Below are 17,507 nucleotides of genomic sequence, written 5' to 3'. Positions count from 1 at the left end.
GACCTCCAAGATGTCAGCTCGGGTCTCTTCCAAATATACTTTCCTTTCTTTCTTTTTTTTTTTTTTTGAGACGGAGTCTCGCTCTGTCGCCTGGCCTAGAGTGCAGTGGCCGGATCTCAGCTCACTGCAAGCTCCGCCTCCCGGGTTTACGCCATTCTCCTGCCTCAGCCTCCCGAGTAGCTGGGACTACAGGCGCCTGCCACTTCGCCCGGCTAGTTTTTTTTTTTTGTATTTTTTAGTAGAGATGGGGTTTCACCGTGTTAGCCAAGATGGTCTCGATCTCCTGACCTCGTGATCCGCCCGTCTCGGCCTCCCAAAGTGCTGGGATTACAGGCTTGAGCCACCGCGCCCGGTCTACTTTCCTTTCTTTCCTGCTCTAAGCCTTTTTAATAAACTTCCACTCCTGCTATGAAACCTGCCTCAGTCTCCTTTTCAGTCTTATGCCTCTCAGTCAAATTCTTTCTTCTGAGGAGGCAAGAATTAAGGTTCCTGCTGACTCATATGGATTTACCACCAGTAACTCAAATACCTTCTACCACTAACATATTTTGGTGCCTGGTGACTCGGATTCCCTCTGCCGGTAACACAGTCTTCTTGCCCGCCTGACAAACCTAGACCTCTTCAGTCAGTCAACAGCACATGGAGACTTTGCTTTCTAATATGGGACAGAAATCATTCCTGGTCTTTGGGCTCTGCTGTGGTTTGAATGTCTCCTCCAAAACTCATGGTGAAATTTGATTGCCATTGTGATGGTATTAAGAGGTGGGACCTTTGAGAGTTAGTTAAATCATGAGAGCTCTGCCCTCCTAAATGAATTAATGCTATTATTGTGGGAATGAGTTAGTTATCGCCAGAGTGGGCTCCTAATGTAAAAGATAAGTTTGGCCCCCTCCCTCTCTCTCTGTCTTGCATGCTCCCTGGCCCTTCTTCTTCCTTGTGCCATGGGATGATGCAACAAGAAGGCCCTTACCAGATGCTGGCCCCTCAACCTTGGACTTCCCAGCTCCAAAACTGTGAGAAGTAAATTTCTATTCTTTTTTTTTTTTTTTTTTTTTTTTTTTTTTTTTTTGAGATGGAGTCTCGCTCTGTCACCCAGGCTGGAGTGCAGTGGCCAGATCTCAGCTCACTGCAAGCTCCGCCTCCCGGGTTCCTGCCATTCTCCTGCCTCAGCCTCCCGAGTAGCTGGGACTACAGGCGCCCGCCACCTCGCCCGGCTAGTTTTTTGTATTTTTTAGTAGAGACGGGGTTTCACCGTGTTAGCCAGGATGGTCTCGATCTCCTGACCTCGTGATCCGCCCGTCTCGGCCTCCCAAAGTGCTAGGATTACAGGCTTGAGCCACCGCGCCCGGCGTAAATTTCTATTCTTTATAAATTATCCAGTTTCAGGTATTCTGTTACAGCAACACAGAATGGACTAAGGCTCTAAAAGATCTTATTCATTTCCCATCCCTGGGAACCTACCTACACCCTGTACTTTACTGTGTTTCCTGCTTGGCAGGAAAATGTTCCCACTCAGTGCCCAGCTTTGGTGCGTCAGTTTTTATTTTCTTTTTAACTTACTCCATTTTGTTCACTGTACTTGCAGCAAAATAGCTTAAGCAAGACAATCCAGAGCTCTGATTTCTGCACAAAATTGAAAATAAAATAAGTCAACTTGGAATATAAGCTCTACAAGGATAGGGATCTTTGTTTTGTTCCCATTGTTGGATTTTAAGTACCTAGAGCAAATATTTGTTGAGTATGCATTGAATAAAAATGTGCTGAATGAATAATGTTTGATAAATGAGAAGACAAGTATATATTCTGAACAGGTCTCAATAATTAATCAGTAAAGCAGGAACTTGAGCTATTCAAAATGAACTGGTAGTATTTCAGAATATAGGCAATCTCATTTTAAAAAATGATCTGATATGGTTTAAAATAAAGTTTTCTCACATATTCCTCTGAATTTATTGCTTCCCCTGCAACCCTTTGAAATGGTGGATGTTTTTTCCCAATAGCCATCACACCACTTGACCTAGAAGTAGAGTAGGGTCCCTACTTATTTATTGACTATAACTCCTAGTGCATCATCACTCTGCACAACATAAGCCCCTGTTAATTTGTGTAGATTTACATAAAGATGATTCTTCCATCATCCTAGACTCTCAATTCCTTAAATTCTTCTCCTTTAAAAGCCCTCTTCCATTTTACCTTACTTCTATTTCCAAGATATATTTATTACCAATAATCAAAACTGCTTCTCATCTCATTTCCATGCATCCTACCCTGACCACCACCTTTAATCTTTCCTATACACTCCCGTCAGTCCCCCATTTCCAACCATCTTTTGAGTGTAGCAGAATGTTAAAGCTATTATCCTATCACTCATCCACTTGATATCCTATTTCCTCATCTTCCTCTGCAAGAATTCCCTGGTTAATCATTATAATCACTCTCTTGGTATATCCTCAACTCTCTGCCGCTCTCCATTTGTCATGCTGGCTCAGCAAAGAAACAATCCTGGTTAAATGAAAATCTCTGTTTCCTCTGCACCTGCTCTCGTGTGGTTGAATGTGGCTGGAAACAAAACAAAACAAAAAACACACAATCTTGCTGGCTGGTCTAACCTTAAACTCATGACCATAGTCTCAAATGGGCTTTTAGTGCCTCTGGGCAATCTTACTATACTTTCCAAACCCATTTGACCTCGTGCTTTTCTGGATGAAAATTTCAAGCTTCTCTTTTCCCAGACCTCCAGCATCTTCTCCCCAATCCTCTCAGCTAATGATCATGATTCCTATTTCACCAAGGAAATAGAATCACCAGAGGGCTTCTACCCACTGCTGCCACTACACCTACCCATGTGCAAGCACCTGTACCTGCAGCCTCTGTGGTTTCTCAGTTCCTGTAGGTGAACCATTCATGCTGCTATGTAAAGTCAATTCCTCCACTTATGCCTTCATCCCATCCTCTCTTACCTACTCAAGGGCATCACTCCATCAGTCTCTCTCCTGCATCAAAAATTTCCGCTTTCTGCCATTTCTCCCATCTGAAGGCATGGGGAGGGTGGAGAAATAGAAAACTGCTTTTGACCTGAGTTCTTTCATCAGGCACTACCTATTTATTTTCTCTTCTTTACAGAATCATCTATACTTGCTGCCTTCAGTTCCTCTCCTCCCATCATCTCTTAAAATCTTCTCTGGTTGGGCATTTGCCCACACCAACCACCAACTGTTCACAAAGTCATCAATGTCCCCTGTGTTGTGTTGACCTTATGACAATATATGACTAACTGTAGCTTAATTCCAACAATACTTGATATTGCCAGACTTTAATTTTTGCAAATTAAGTGGGTGAGAAATTGTATCTATTTGACATTTTATTTTCAATTTCCTGCGTGTTAATGAGGTTGAACACGTTTTCCTGTGGTCATTGGCTATTTATACTCTCTTCTAGTACAGGCTTATTCATTACCTTTGCTCTTTTTTCTATTGTTTATCTTTTTCTTATTAATTTGTAGAATTTCATTTTAAATTATGGATACTAACCTTTTGTCATTTTATGTACTACAAGTATCTTTTCCGAAAATAGATTTTTTGGAAGCTAGATGGTTTCCTATGAATAGAAAATCTTAATTTTAATGTAATTGTCATTGTCTGTGTTTTCCCTTAGGTTTAGCACTTTTTGTGACTTACTTAAAACATTCTTGTTTATCCTGAGGTCATAAAGATATTGTCTTACTATGAAACTTTGAATATTTTGTATTTCATATTTAAGTCCTTGATCCATCTGGAAGTATCTTTGCGTATGGTGTGAAGTAGGGATACATTTTCTTTTTTCTCATATGAATAATTAGTTGTGTATGTATAATGCTAACACATTTATATTGTGTATCTTTTTCTTTTGGTCTACAATGCCATGTCAGATGCATATCAAGTTTTCAAATACATATGAGTCTATTTCTGAGCCCTAGTTCTTGCTCTGTTGATCTATTTGTCTGTTTTTGCACCAACATCACTCTTTTTAATTACCACCTCAAAATAACTACATTTTATAGACCAATGTCTCCCCACTTTTGTTCTCACTCAAGAGCGTCTTTGCTATGGTCTTTATACAAATGTAGAATCCATTTAACAAGGCCCGTGAAACTGCCTGTTGGGATTGATTGGAGTTACATTTTGTTTATTGGTCAGTTAGAGGATAAATATCTTTTTATATTTAAGTCACCATATTCATGAACATATCTTTCTACATTAGTGTAAATCTTTTTTTTTTTTTTTGAGATGGAGTCTCTCTCGGTCCCCCAGGCTGGAGTGCAGTGGTGTGATCTCGGCTCACTGCAAGCTCCGCCTCCTGGGTTTACGCCATTCTCCTGCCTCAGCCTCCTGAGTAGCTGGGACTACAGATGCCCGGACCACGCCCGGCTAATTTTTTGTATTTTTAGTAGAGACGGGGTTTCACCGTGTTAGCCAGGATGGTCTCGATCTCCTGACCTCGTGATCCGCCTGCCTCCGTCTTCCAAAGTGCTGGGATTACAGGCGTGAGCCACCGCGCCTGGCTGACCTTTAATACCTTTTAGGAAAGCTTTATAATTCTATCTATGAAGATCTTTCACATTTTTGTTAGATTTATCCCTATATCTATTTTGTTAGGTTTCAGTTATTTTGTGATATTTTAATTAGTATATTTTAAAAGTTATATTTTCTAACTCTTTGTTGTGGATATTTGAAAGTGCAAAGGATTTTGGCATTTTGAATAGTAGCAGGAATTTTGATAAACTCTCTTGTGAATTCTGATAATTAATCCTTAGATTATGAGGTTTTGTTCATGTAGAAAATCTTACATAGATAATGATAGTTTGTTTGTTCTTTTCCAATCTTTGTATCTTTTGTCATTTTTATTTCACTATAGCCAGGGCTACACTGGTTCCAGTGTGGTTGGATCACAGTGGTAATAGCTGGTGTGGGATGGGCCAGTATCTTTCTAGTTTCAATTTTTCTTTTCTTTTCTTTTTTTTTTTGAGACAGAGTCTCGCTCCGTCGCCTAGGCTGGAGTGCAATGGCACGATCCAGGCTCATTGCAGCCTCCACCGCCTGGGTTCAAGTGATTCTCCTGCCTCAGCCTCCCGAGTAGCTGGGATTACAGGTGCCTGCCACCATGCCCAGCTAATTTTTGTATTTTTAGTAGAGACAGGGCTTTACTGTGTTGGCCAGGCTGGTCTCAAACTCCCAAAGTGCTGGGATTACAGGCATGAGCCACTGCGCCCAGCCTCTAGTTTCAATTTTTCAAAAGTGCTTCTAATGTTTCACTATTGGGCCCGTAGGTTTAGAGTTGGTATTTAGGAATCCTTTATTAGGTTAAGAAACTTTCTCTCTATTCCAAATTTGCTAAGAGATTAAAAGAAATTTTTAATCATAAAAGACTGTTAAATAACTATTAACTGCTTTAACTACATCTACTGAGCATATCCTATTTTATTTTCCTTTAATCTATGAGTGTGATAAATTACATTGTTTGATTTTTAGTATTCAACTACCATTGCATTATTGGAATAAACCCAGTCTGATCATGTTTTATTATTTTGCTATGTTCTGCTGGACTTGAGTTGCTAATATTTTGTATAGAATTTTTGCTTTTATGTTCACGAGTGACATAGGCTTTAATTTTTATTTATTGTACTGTCTTATCTAGTTTTGGAATCAATATTTTACTAGCCTCAGAGAAGGGGAGTGTTTTCTCTTTTTATTCTCTGGAAAAGTTTGTATAAGTTGAAAAAATTAGTCCTCAAAATTTGGTTGAATTTACTCCTAAAAGCATCTGAGCCTAGCGTTCCCTTTTTGGGTAGGTTTCGGGGTTTTTTGGGACTGTTTATTTTTAGTTTTAATGTTTTAAGAGCAGTTTTAGGTTCACAGAAAAGTTGAGCAGAATATGCAGTTCCCATATGCCTCCTCCCCGACCACAGCACAGACTTCCTCATCACCAACATCCCACCAAAGCGGAGCGTTTGCCATAACTGATGAACCTGCATTGACACAGCATTATTGGCCGACGTCAATAGCCCAGGTTAAGGCTCACTCCTGATATACAATCTATGGATTTGGACAAATTTGTGATGGCATGTAGCCACCATTATAGTATTGCAGAGTAGTTCCATTGCCCTAAAAATCTTCTGTGCTCTGCCTATTTACCTCTCCTTTTTGGAAACGTTTCAAAATACAGATTCCGTTTTTTGTGTGAGTTAGTTTTGGTAAATTATATTTTTCAGATAAGTTATCCTTTTTCTAAGTTTTCAAACTTATTTACTCAATAATAATGACTACAGTTCTGGCACTGGAGATACTGTAGTGTGTGCAAAGCATAATAGATGAGAATCCTAACTTCATCAGGTTTGCATTAAATGCATTACAGTGTTCCTATTATTTTCTCATTATTTCTGTTGTATCTTTAGTTGACTTTTCATTCCTACTTTTTATTTTTATATTTTGAGACAGAATCTCTACCTCCTGTGCTCAAATGATCCTTCCACATCAGCCTCCCAATCCCAATTTTTGTATTTTTCTTTTACTTTCTTTCTTTTTTTTTTTTTTTGAGGTACAGTCTTGCTCTGCTACCCAGGCTGAGTGTAGTGGCACAATCACAGCTCACTGCAGCCTCAACCTCCCTAATTAAAGAAGCTTCACCATTGGCAGGGAACAGGAGGCTCTGCCACGGTGGCAACGATCCACAGCTTCTCTCTAACAACTGACAGCATCTCAAAGCAGAGGCCCTGATGAACTTGTGCTCTCGTTTTTAGTCAAGATGAGGAAACTCAGTCCAGATGACTTCAAAGAGGTACAATAGGGCTCAAGTGATCCTTTGCCTCAACCTTCGGAATAGCTGGGACTATAGGCATCTACCACAATAGTCAGCTAATTTTCGATTCTTTTTGTAGAGACAAGGTCTCACTATGTTGGCCAGGCTGGACTCGAATTTCTGAGCTCAAGTGATCCTCTGCCTTGGCCTCCCAAAGTGTTGGGATTATAGGCTTAAGCCACCATGCCCAGCCTCTTTTCATTTGTAATATTGGTTTTTATATCTTTTTCTCTCCTTTTTTTCCCCCTAGGTCAAACCCACCAGAGGTTTTCTTTCTTAGTGGTGCATAAAATCATTGCATGCCTTACAAACAAAAGGATTATATATTTGTTCGGAATGTGGTATTATATCAACCTTTACAAAGAACCAACTTTATTTTGGTTTCAGGGTTCAACATATGGTCACTGGATCAAGTGTATTAAATGGTTTTGCTTGTCGATTACTCATTGTAGTTTCATCAAGTATTCTTTACATATTGTAAACTTCACTAATAGGTCTATGCAAATTTAGAATGGTATATTCTGCTGAACTCAACTTTTTCTATTATGTGCTGGCCTTCTGCTATTTGCCTCAAAGTTTTTACTGATATAATAGAGCAACAGTGACTTTATTTGTGTTAGTATTTGCCTGAAATATTATTGCTTTTGTCCTTTTATTTTAAGCCTTTCTCTGTTCTTAGTTTTACATGTGTCATATCTTAGACTATAGCAGAATATTTTTGACAGTTCCTAATTATTAAGTAAATAATTCAGCCCATTTTCATGTTTTGAGGCTTCTGATGTATTTGAGCTTACTTCCAACATTTTATTATACGCTTTCATTTATCCCAATTTTTAAAGTCATGTTTTCTGTCATTTTTTGGAACAGATTAAATTTTTCCTGTATTCTATTCTTTTTCTCTCTCTTTTTCTAATGGTTATTCTAAAAACTACAACATGCATCCTAAAGAATGGAAAGTTCATCAATGTCTTGAATTCACCTTTCAAATAATACAAAGACCTTAGGAAAACCCCAACAAGAAATTGTCCATTGTGTTAGCTCTTTTGACCCCACAAGTTAAATATGATTTTGTATAACATGTTTTATATTTTTTCCAAACTTACAATTTAAAATAATTTGTTTCTTTATATACAATTACAATTTATTTCTTTCTGTATCTCAGAACTAGATTCTGGAATCCTTTTTTTCTTCTTTTCTCTTAACTTTTTATGGTATGACAGATTTTCCATTAGTGTGAGTTTGGAGGTTAACTTTCTCAGTGTTCATCTGAAAATGTGTTTATTTTGCTCAAGAAATATTTCTTGAGAAATATTTCTACAAAATGTATTAACCTAGGTTGACAGTTATTTTATATCAGCATTTTGAAGATACTTCTCTAGCGTTTTCTGACTTCCATCATTGCTGCTAAGTCAGCTGTCAGCCTAATTGTCACTTGTTGGTAGTTAGCTTTTTCTCTCACTGTATTAAAGATCTTTTTGCCTCTCATTACCTTCGTAGATAATTATCTGAGTTACCATTGTTCCCGTTCCTCTCAGTCACTCTCTCATCCTTAGAATCTCTTTCCAGTTCTCCCAACAGCCTATGTTTTCTATGCAAGTGGTCTGGCGTATTTACTTGTACACCAGACTGCTCTTCAGAAGAACAAGACTTCTCCTTGTTCTTCCTTGGGTCTGTGAGTCCAGCTGAGCCTCGCAACATGTGGCTATGGTCTGCTGAGCTCCTCTCTGGAAAGAGGAAGTGAATACCTGTTCCCCAAATGGAGTCAGATGAGGAGAAAACTGCTAACAGGATAAGTGAGTGTGTTTAGGTCTCTAACATCTGGGGATACAATGGCATCATATTTTTATGTGTGGAAACAAAAATGTATAATTCAAAGTCAGCCTGATTTTAAGTAGGAGAAGGTCTGAAACATCACTGGAGCCAAAATAAATTCTTTGTTTACTCTAAGCAACCAAGAAATACAGATACAGCTTATCATTGCTGAGAGCACTGGATCCATATGATCACTAAAGAAATTTTGCCATTGGCAAGGAACAGGAGGCTCTGCCATGGTAGCAACGACCCATGGTTTCTCTCTTCCACTGATGGCATCTCAAAGCAGAGGCCCTGATGAACTTGCTCTCTCATTTTTAGTCAAAATGAAGAAACCCAGTCCAGATGACTTCAAAGAGGTACAGTATCTCAAAATAATAAAATTCTTTCTTTCTTTCTAAAAGATTTTAATCAGAGAAAGGTACCTTATTTTATAAAATCACATTGTAAAATGGATTTTATGATGATAAAGACAAAAATAGACTAATGGCAATAAAAACACAGATTTAGCTTAAGTCACACAATTGAAGATCCTGGGATTAATGAAGTTGAGTGTTTTTCATCCCAATCATCCTGCTAGCTTACCTAAGGAACTCACAATTCATCAGGCAGGTGGTTTATCATTTTCCAAATTGTAGCCAAATGAGATTGTCTCAGCAGCAAGTCAACTGATTGGGCCAGGGCTCTCCATATTGTATACATCCTCTCTAACCTACACCTTGAGTTAGGCTAGAAGTTCCCAGAGAGCAGGGACCTATTTCACTTGTCTTTGGTACCCATGACATGATAAACACACTCAGGTGAGGACAAGTGTAGGCATCTCTGCCCATGATTACCTAAGTGGTTCTCTGTGTAGGTGAGCAGGGATGCAAGTCTGTTTGTATATTGATGGCCAGGGCTTCCTGACATGTCTGTTGCTACTGATGGAGTTAATGCAGCAGGTCTTGGAATTTCATGCTGTCTTTTAAAATATATACACATTGATATATATTAACTGTAGAAGAAAATTGAGAAATACCAACAAACCAAAAAATAAAATAAAAGTCAATTATGACTTTTCTACCCAGAGAAAACTACTGATAATATTTTGGCTTACATTCCACTAGATTTTTTTTCTAGGCACATATATTTTTAACTGTTCAAATGGGATTCTATTTCACATGTAGCTAAAATTCAAACATAGAAACATATAAAGTAAAACATTCCCATCCCCTTACCTTGTTTAATCAGACACATCCTACAGATTATCTCCTATGGACATTGTAGTAGGCATCCTTCCTGACTTTGAAAATGCTCATTTGCATAATAAATTTATGTATATATATACCACATTCCTAACAAATATATGATCTTTTTGTTTGTAAGGCATGCAATGATTTTATGTACCACTAAGAAAGAAAAAACATTGCCAATTAATCTATAATGTTATTGATTTTAAGATGTATTCAGATTTTTGATGTTCAAAGTGGGGGAAAAAACATCATATGATGCAATATGTTTTTTTAAAAGATATAAAAGAGACCTTGTATTTTTCTATTTTGCTTTTCTCATGTAATGACATGTCTTAAAATAAATTTCTGTCTCACTGTTTAAGGCTCTGCCTAGTCATCTGATTATGACTAGATCATCACTAGTTTAACCATTCTCCTATGAGGTTGTTTTCAATTTTTTACTCTAAAAAAAAGCTGCAGTAAATATCATTGTTTACATATATGTAATATATGTAACAATCATGTTTTATTTTACAAATTGACATCAATGGTGTATATCACACATATTGTTCCACCTTATGTAGCTTATTTTTTCTGTGTATAATCTTCTTGGACCCCATCTAAGGGTAAATTTCAAGAAGAGAAACCCTGGATGAAAAGATATGTGCATTTACAATTGTGTTAGATGTTACATGATTGTCCTACCAAAAGGAGAGGGCAATTTACACTTTCTCCAGCAGTGTGTGAGGAAATCTTCACAACCTCACCAAGAGTTAGCGCTGTCAATCATTTTAAACTCTGTCAAACCTATCAACAAAGAATAGATTTGTCCATGAACACTTGTAAGAGTTAACATTTTTTCACGTTTATTGGCCATTTGTATTCTGTAACTTTTCTGTTTATGTCATTTATTTTATTTTATTTTTTATACAGACCCTCACGCTGTCATCCAGGCTGGGTGCAGTGGCACAACCTTGGCTCACTGCAGCCTCCACCTCCTGGGCTCAAGTGATCCTCTTGCCTCAGCCTTCTGAGTAGCTGGGACTATGGGCATGCGCCACCACGCCCGGCTAATTTTTCGTATTTTTGGTAGAGACAGGATTTCGTCATGTTGCCCAGGCTAGTCTTGAACTCCTGAGCTCAGATTATCCACCTACTTCAGTGTCCAAAAGTGCTGGGATTACAGGTATGAGCCACTGTGCCCAGCCTATGTCATTTTATTTCTCCTTTTTTATAGATTGCTTTTTAAAAATTTACCTTTCTCATTGGTCTTTATATGGTATGGATAACATTCTCCTCCTTGGTGACTTTTAAAAAAATACTTTTTCTTTATTGAAGAAGTTTTTAATTTTATATGCTCAAATCTCTCAATATTTTTCTTTATGGCTTTATGGTATTTTTTTGTTTATTAGGAAGGTCTTATCTCAAGAATATAAAGAGATGTTCTATTAGCTATCTGGGTTTTCTTTTTGCATCTTGATCTTTAATTCATTTGGAATTTATATCTGTGTATGGTAAAAAACAGAGATTCAATTTATTTTTTCCCTTAGGAAAATCCTTCATTGCTTCTTAATTATCTATTTGGCTTCCCTGAAAAGATACACCTGGAAATGATCAGTCCACAGTGCATTCTGTGGTCAGCAGTAGGATTCTGTTCCATTCTAGCTTCATAACTCATGGGGATTTTTTCAAGTGGAAAAAGTGCAAGTGAAACCAACCACGAATACTTCATTATTACACACGAGTGACTTGCTGCATTTCTTCCACAAGATGCTTTGACCGCAGCACTCTATCTCCCCAAGTCCATTTACTTTCCATTTCAAAAGGAATGATCCTAGATTTGCTTTATACTCTGTACCCTGTGAATTACCACATAAGATACAGCCCCAATCTCAAAATGTCTCAAATGCTTATAGTGTTATGAAAAAGCCAGTTCATACATATGTAATGAAAACATAGATGTATACACATGCAGATGAAGTGAAAAGCATCCTAAGGCAGTATACATTAATACTAATGCGTTGGCCGGGCGCGGTGGCTCACGCCTGTAATCCCAGCACTTTGGGAGGCTGAGGCAGGCAGATCACGAGGTCAGGAGATCGAGACCGTCCTGGATAACATGGTGAAACCCTGTCTCTACTAAAAATACAAAAAATTAGCCCGGTGTGGTGGCAGGCGCCTGTAGTCCCAGCTACTCAGGAGGCTGAGGCAGGAGAATGGCTTAAACCCGGGAGGCGGAGCTTGCAGTGAGCCGAGATCACTCCACTGCACTCCAGCCTGGGAGACAGAGGGAGACTCCGTCTCAACAACAACAACAACAACAACAACAACAACAAAATTAATGCGTGATGCATGCTCTGATGAGCATGTGTCTCCCTGCCAAATTCCCACCAGGGGAGGATGATGGCATTGTCATTTTCATTTGCTTGGAACAAAGTAGGAGCCTTGTCTATGTTAACTGAACAGATAAAATAGTAGGTAGCCAGGGAATTTAGAGAGAGCGAAATTCCGGTGGTTAATAAAGGTCAGAGGGTGTTTCCCAGAGGCAGGATTGTGCTGGCCCTGAGGATTTGGAGAGATGGAAAATGGGAGAGTGGACCTGCCGGGTTCAGGCCCTAAGGACTGGCTTTCTGGGAATCAACTTTCTCTGTTCTCACACATTAGTTCAGGTTGTCTGGGAGGGAACTGCAAAGCTACAAACATTATGTAGATCTCCCTAAATCATCCTTATTCAAATGCTCCTGGAGCCCCATAGCTTTTCAGACCCATGGAAATCAAAGCTTTAGGGGCTACTCGACTGACTGTTCTGCTGGAATCCATTTTCCCCAGGACATCAGCTCCAGGAGTGCATAGGTGCTCACCTCGCAGAAAATTCCAAACAATTATATCCCTTAAGTCTCAGCACAAAGCTAGGCCTGACCTTTCTGCTCAGAGCCAATTCTAGCAACAGGCACAAAACAGCAGCAAGTTCTCTGCCCAGGCAGAAAAGTGACACTGCTTTTCAGAGTCAGCCCTGAGAGAGCTAACCCTTCAAGTCAGTAGTGAGGGGGGAAAAGAAAAGATGTCACGTACCAAAAATGGACCCGAACCTTCAACCTCAGTCAGAGATGCCTGGATCTGCCTGGTGCATTTCCTGGGACGTCGGGACACTGGCACAAGGAGGAACGTGGCAGTGCCTGTACGGCAGATGCACCCTACAGCAATAGCAAGCATACTCTAAGAAGAACCCTATGGTCTAAGAAGAATATGTGTTCAGAATTGCAAGCTAAGGAATTGCAAACCTTGAGTATCTGAGATGGTTTCAGTTAATTTAGAAAGTTTATTTTGCCAAGGTTGAGGACGTGCGCTCGCGACCCAGCCTCAGGAAGTCCCGATGACATGTGCCCAGGGTGGTCGGGGCACAGCTTGGTTTTATACATTTTAGGGAGACATGAGACATCAACCAATATATGTAAGAAGTACATTGGTTCCATCCAGAAAGGCGGGGACAACTTGAAGCAGGGAGGGCGCTTCCAGGTCACAGGTAGGGGAGAGATAAAAGGTTGAATATTGAGTTTCTGATAAGCCTTTTAGAAGGAGGCAATCAGATATGCATTTAGCTCAGTGAGCAGAGGGATGACTTTGAATAGAATGGGAGGGAGGTTCTACCTGAGCCATTCCCAGCTTGACTTTTCCCTTTAGCTTAGTAATTTTGTGACCCCAAGATTTTTCTTTCACAGAATCTGAGTGGCCAACCTAGAGATTTGCTTTATCTATGATGGACATCTAAAACCTCAGCCTATTCTTTGGAACACAGGCCATACAGGGAGTTGAGGCCCTTTGTTTTGGGTTAAATGGAGGTTGCCAGGTGGAGGGTGCTAAGTGAAAATGCTTTATACACAACATGCTTTTTACAAACAATAGCAGTTCTCCTGTCCAGCCTGCCTCCACTGGATTTCTCTGTATATAAATTCCCACCCCCCCATGCCAATAAATCCTATGTCTCCAGGTCTCTTCTCTGGCCTCTCAGACATGGTACCATCCCTATTGGAGTCAATAGGGGGCTCCCACAAGTAGAAGAAACACTGATTCAGTGGATGCCTCATGAGCACCTTCTCCAGGTCAGGCACTTTCTAGGAGCTGGAGAAATATCCAGGAACAAAACAGACAAGTATTCTTGTCTTCAGGAAGCTACATTATAGCAGGGGGAAAATAGGCAAATATTAAGAATAAATAGAAATAAGTTAACACAAATTAAGCTTCTTCCAGATTATCCCACCACAATGGCATCATCCCAACTTTAAAATATACATAGTTTTTCCTAGTGGCAATTTAATTCAGACCATAATGGCCAAAATGATTACCTTTGTAAACTAAAAATAAAATTCTAAGCCTTCCAACCCTTTTATTGGACCCCTCCTCTCAGCTAAGGGAATTCTAAAGTTAACCTGAAAACCTAGTTCAGACCAGGATGGGACGCCAGGGTCAGGGATGTTGGCCATGCCTCATTATACCCTCCACCCTTTGGAAGTAAGGGAAAACTGACCAGCATTAACGTCAAAACAGAGATCTTAAGACTCTTTTTGTAGCAATAAGACTTCAAATCCCAGCCTGACTTTAGTATAGCATCACATGACAGATAGCAGGCCCTGAATGAAATCAAAGTATTTTACCCTAAAATATCTTTCTTCCTTCCTTCCTTCCTCTTTTTTTTTTTTTTTTTTTTTGAGGCAGAGTTTCACTCTTGTTGCCCAGGCCGGAATGCAATGGCGTGATCTCGGCTCACCACAACCTCTGCCTCCTGGGTCCCGTTTCAAGCAGTTCTCCTGCCTCAACCTCCTAAGCAGCTGGGATTACAGGCATGCGCCACCATACCCAGCTAATTTGTGTATTTTTAATAGAGACGGAGTTTCACCATGTTGGCCAGGCTGGTCTCAAACTCCTGACCTCGTGATCCGTCCGCCCTGGCCTCCCAAAGTGCTGGGATTATAGGCGTGAGCCACTGCGCCCAGCACCCTAAAATACATTTCTTTGACATATTTTAAAATGGTCCTGCAAAGCTGTGTCTTGTGGGGAAAAGTCTACATTCTGCAGAGACTCCCCTTCCCTTTCCAGGTCTTTTCTTCTGATCCAGGAGAGAATTAACTAAGAGTCTAGCACCTTTTTAAGTCTAACAAGAAACATTTACAATCTATTGTCTCTGAAGCCTGCTACCTGGAGGCTTCATCTGCTTAATAAGAACCTTGGTCTCCAGGACTCCTTACCTTAGCCCAGACACTTCCTTCTATGGATTCCAGGTTTGCAGATAAACTCTTTCAACCAATTGCCAATCAGAAAATCTTTGAATCCACCTATGACCTGGAAGCCCCACTTCTTACTTCCACTTCAAGTTGTCCTGCCTTTGCAGACTGAACCAATGTATATCTTACATGTATTGATGGATGTCTTGTGTCCCCCTAAAATGTATAAATTCAAACTGTAGCCAAACTGAAGCAGAGCCATTTGTCTGGGATAATACCCCAGGTTTGTTGCCTCGCGGCCAAGGAAAGCAAGGACACGAACACACAAGGAGTAAGTTTAAGAGTGGATGTTTAAGACCAGGTGTGGTGACTCACGCTTGTAATCCCAGCTCTTTGGGAGCCCGAGGTGGTTGATCACGAGGTCAGGAGTTCAAGACCAGCGTAACCAAGATGGTGAAACCCCATCTCTACTAAAAATACAAAAATTAGTTGGGTGTGGTGACACATGCCTGTAATCCCTGCTACTCGGGAGGCTGAGGCAGAGAATTGCTTGAACCCAGGAGGCAGAGATTGCAGTGAGCCAAGATCGCACCACTGCTCTCCAGCCTGGGCCACAGAGTGAGACTCAGTCTCAAAAAAAAAAAAAAAAAAAAAAGAGTGGATGTTTAATAGGCGAGAGAAAGAGAGAGAAATGGTCTCTCTCCTGCAGAGAGGGGATCCCGAGCGGGTCTTCCGTTTCCATGGTGAAATGCACGTGGTTTTATAGATGAGTCTGAGGAGGTGATGTCTGATTTACATAGAGGATGAGAGATTGGTTGGATCAGATGTGCCATTTGCATAGCACACAAAGATGCTGGCCGCCCCACCCTCGTCTTTTATTATGCAGATGTGTTCTCTACCTGGCTGGCGCCATGTTGCCTGCTTCTTTACTATACCCGTGGTTGACAAAGAAAAGGGAAGATGGAGTCTCCATGTTGTGGCACAGCTGCTGGCATTCACCCGTTCAAGCTTCTAGCTTGCTTTTTTATGTCTGCAGCTTGATTTTTCGGGCTTTTCTTTGTTAGAAAAAAAATTATTTTGGGGCTGCTTTTTATTAAAAGGGAAACCTTGCTGAAGACTCTCTTACCCTCACTAACTGCCTAAATAATTTGTTTCTAGCTCCTGTATCAAAACTACCTTGGGTACATGTCAGAAACTCCTGAGGCTGTGCCACGGGCATGTCCTTAACCTTGGCAAAATAAAATTCTAAGTTGACTGAGATTGTCTCAGATACATTTTGGTTTATACTTTCATCTCCTAAAGCTACAGAGGCTAGTCATAGAGTTCTACAGAGATCTGTTTAAGTTTCTCTTTCAAAAACCCACACAGGTAAAACAACAGACCCAGGAAAACCCTTCCTAAGTCCCACAGTAATATTTGAGAAAGCTCAGCCTCATACAGGTATATGACTAAATTCTGTACATCTGAAACTAGGGCAAATCCAAGTAGAAGATGCATTGCATGTTAAGCCAGTAAGGGCTGGTTCAAAAATCATAAAGAGTCTGCACTATTGAAAACACTGAGAGAATCTGCTTCAGCAGATTGCTACCTGGCAGCCATCTTTCCCAAACAGCTGTTGGGACCAAGGGAAACTTCCTGTTTACCCTCTGAATATTCACTGAAAGATCATCTCACAAAAGGCAGATTAGTTGGTGAAAAGTTATTCGAATTTTATTAACACATTCATGAGGAGAATCACAAAGTGATTACCTCCTGCCAAGGGGTTTGGACGCTTCTATAGCATCCTGGCAAAACAGATTATGGGAAGGGGAGAAGAGGAATTCTTTTGAGGAGCAGTAAAGGCTTGCTAGGAAGAACCAGGGATCCTGGAACAGAGATTAACTTGTAAACACTTCTCTTTGGGATTTGAATAAGCCTGAAAGGCAGACATTAGCTTGTGAAAAGGTCTGTTCAGGTGTGGTTACATTCTTGGTCTTACAGTGACAGGAAGAAAAAATACTTGTTCTCCTTTTTGGTGGGGAGAGGGGTCCAGACTTAAAGGAGATAATGGAACTTAACAACTTTGTCCTGTGCTTTGAGAAAGACGGTGGGGAGAGGGGAAGCTCGGAGAGACCTTGAGGCTTCTTCTACAGTTCAGCATGTCAAAGCACCATATTTTGGAGGATGGTTTCTGAGCTCCAACACTGCTGAAGATGATTCTGTGGCAGAGTTACCTAAGGGAGAAGGCATATGCGTCTAAACTAATGAATCTTACATATTGAGAAGTGTCTTCTAGAAACTTCATTTACAGTAGGTATTTACACACAAATGGACACGCAAGTATACAAACCCAGACATTTAAAATTTCCATCTAGTCCCCATTTTCTGTGAGAGCTTGATCTTGAGATAGGAGTTTGGCAGGGCTGGTTTCACAAGATACAGGTCACAAAGA

This window comes from Trachypithecus francoisi, unplaced genomic scaffold (assembly GCF_009764315.1).
Source record: "Trachypithecus francoisi isolate TF-2019V2 unplaced genomic scaffold, Tfra_2.0 Lachesis_group7, whole genome shotgun sequence".
In the NCBI taxonomy this organism is placed as follows: Eukaryota; Metazoa; Chordata; class Mammalia; order Primates; family Cercopithecidae; genus Trachypithecus; species Trachypithecus francoisi.
This window is presented reverse-complemented; position numbering follows the sequence as displayed.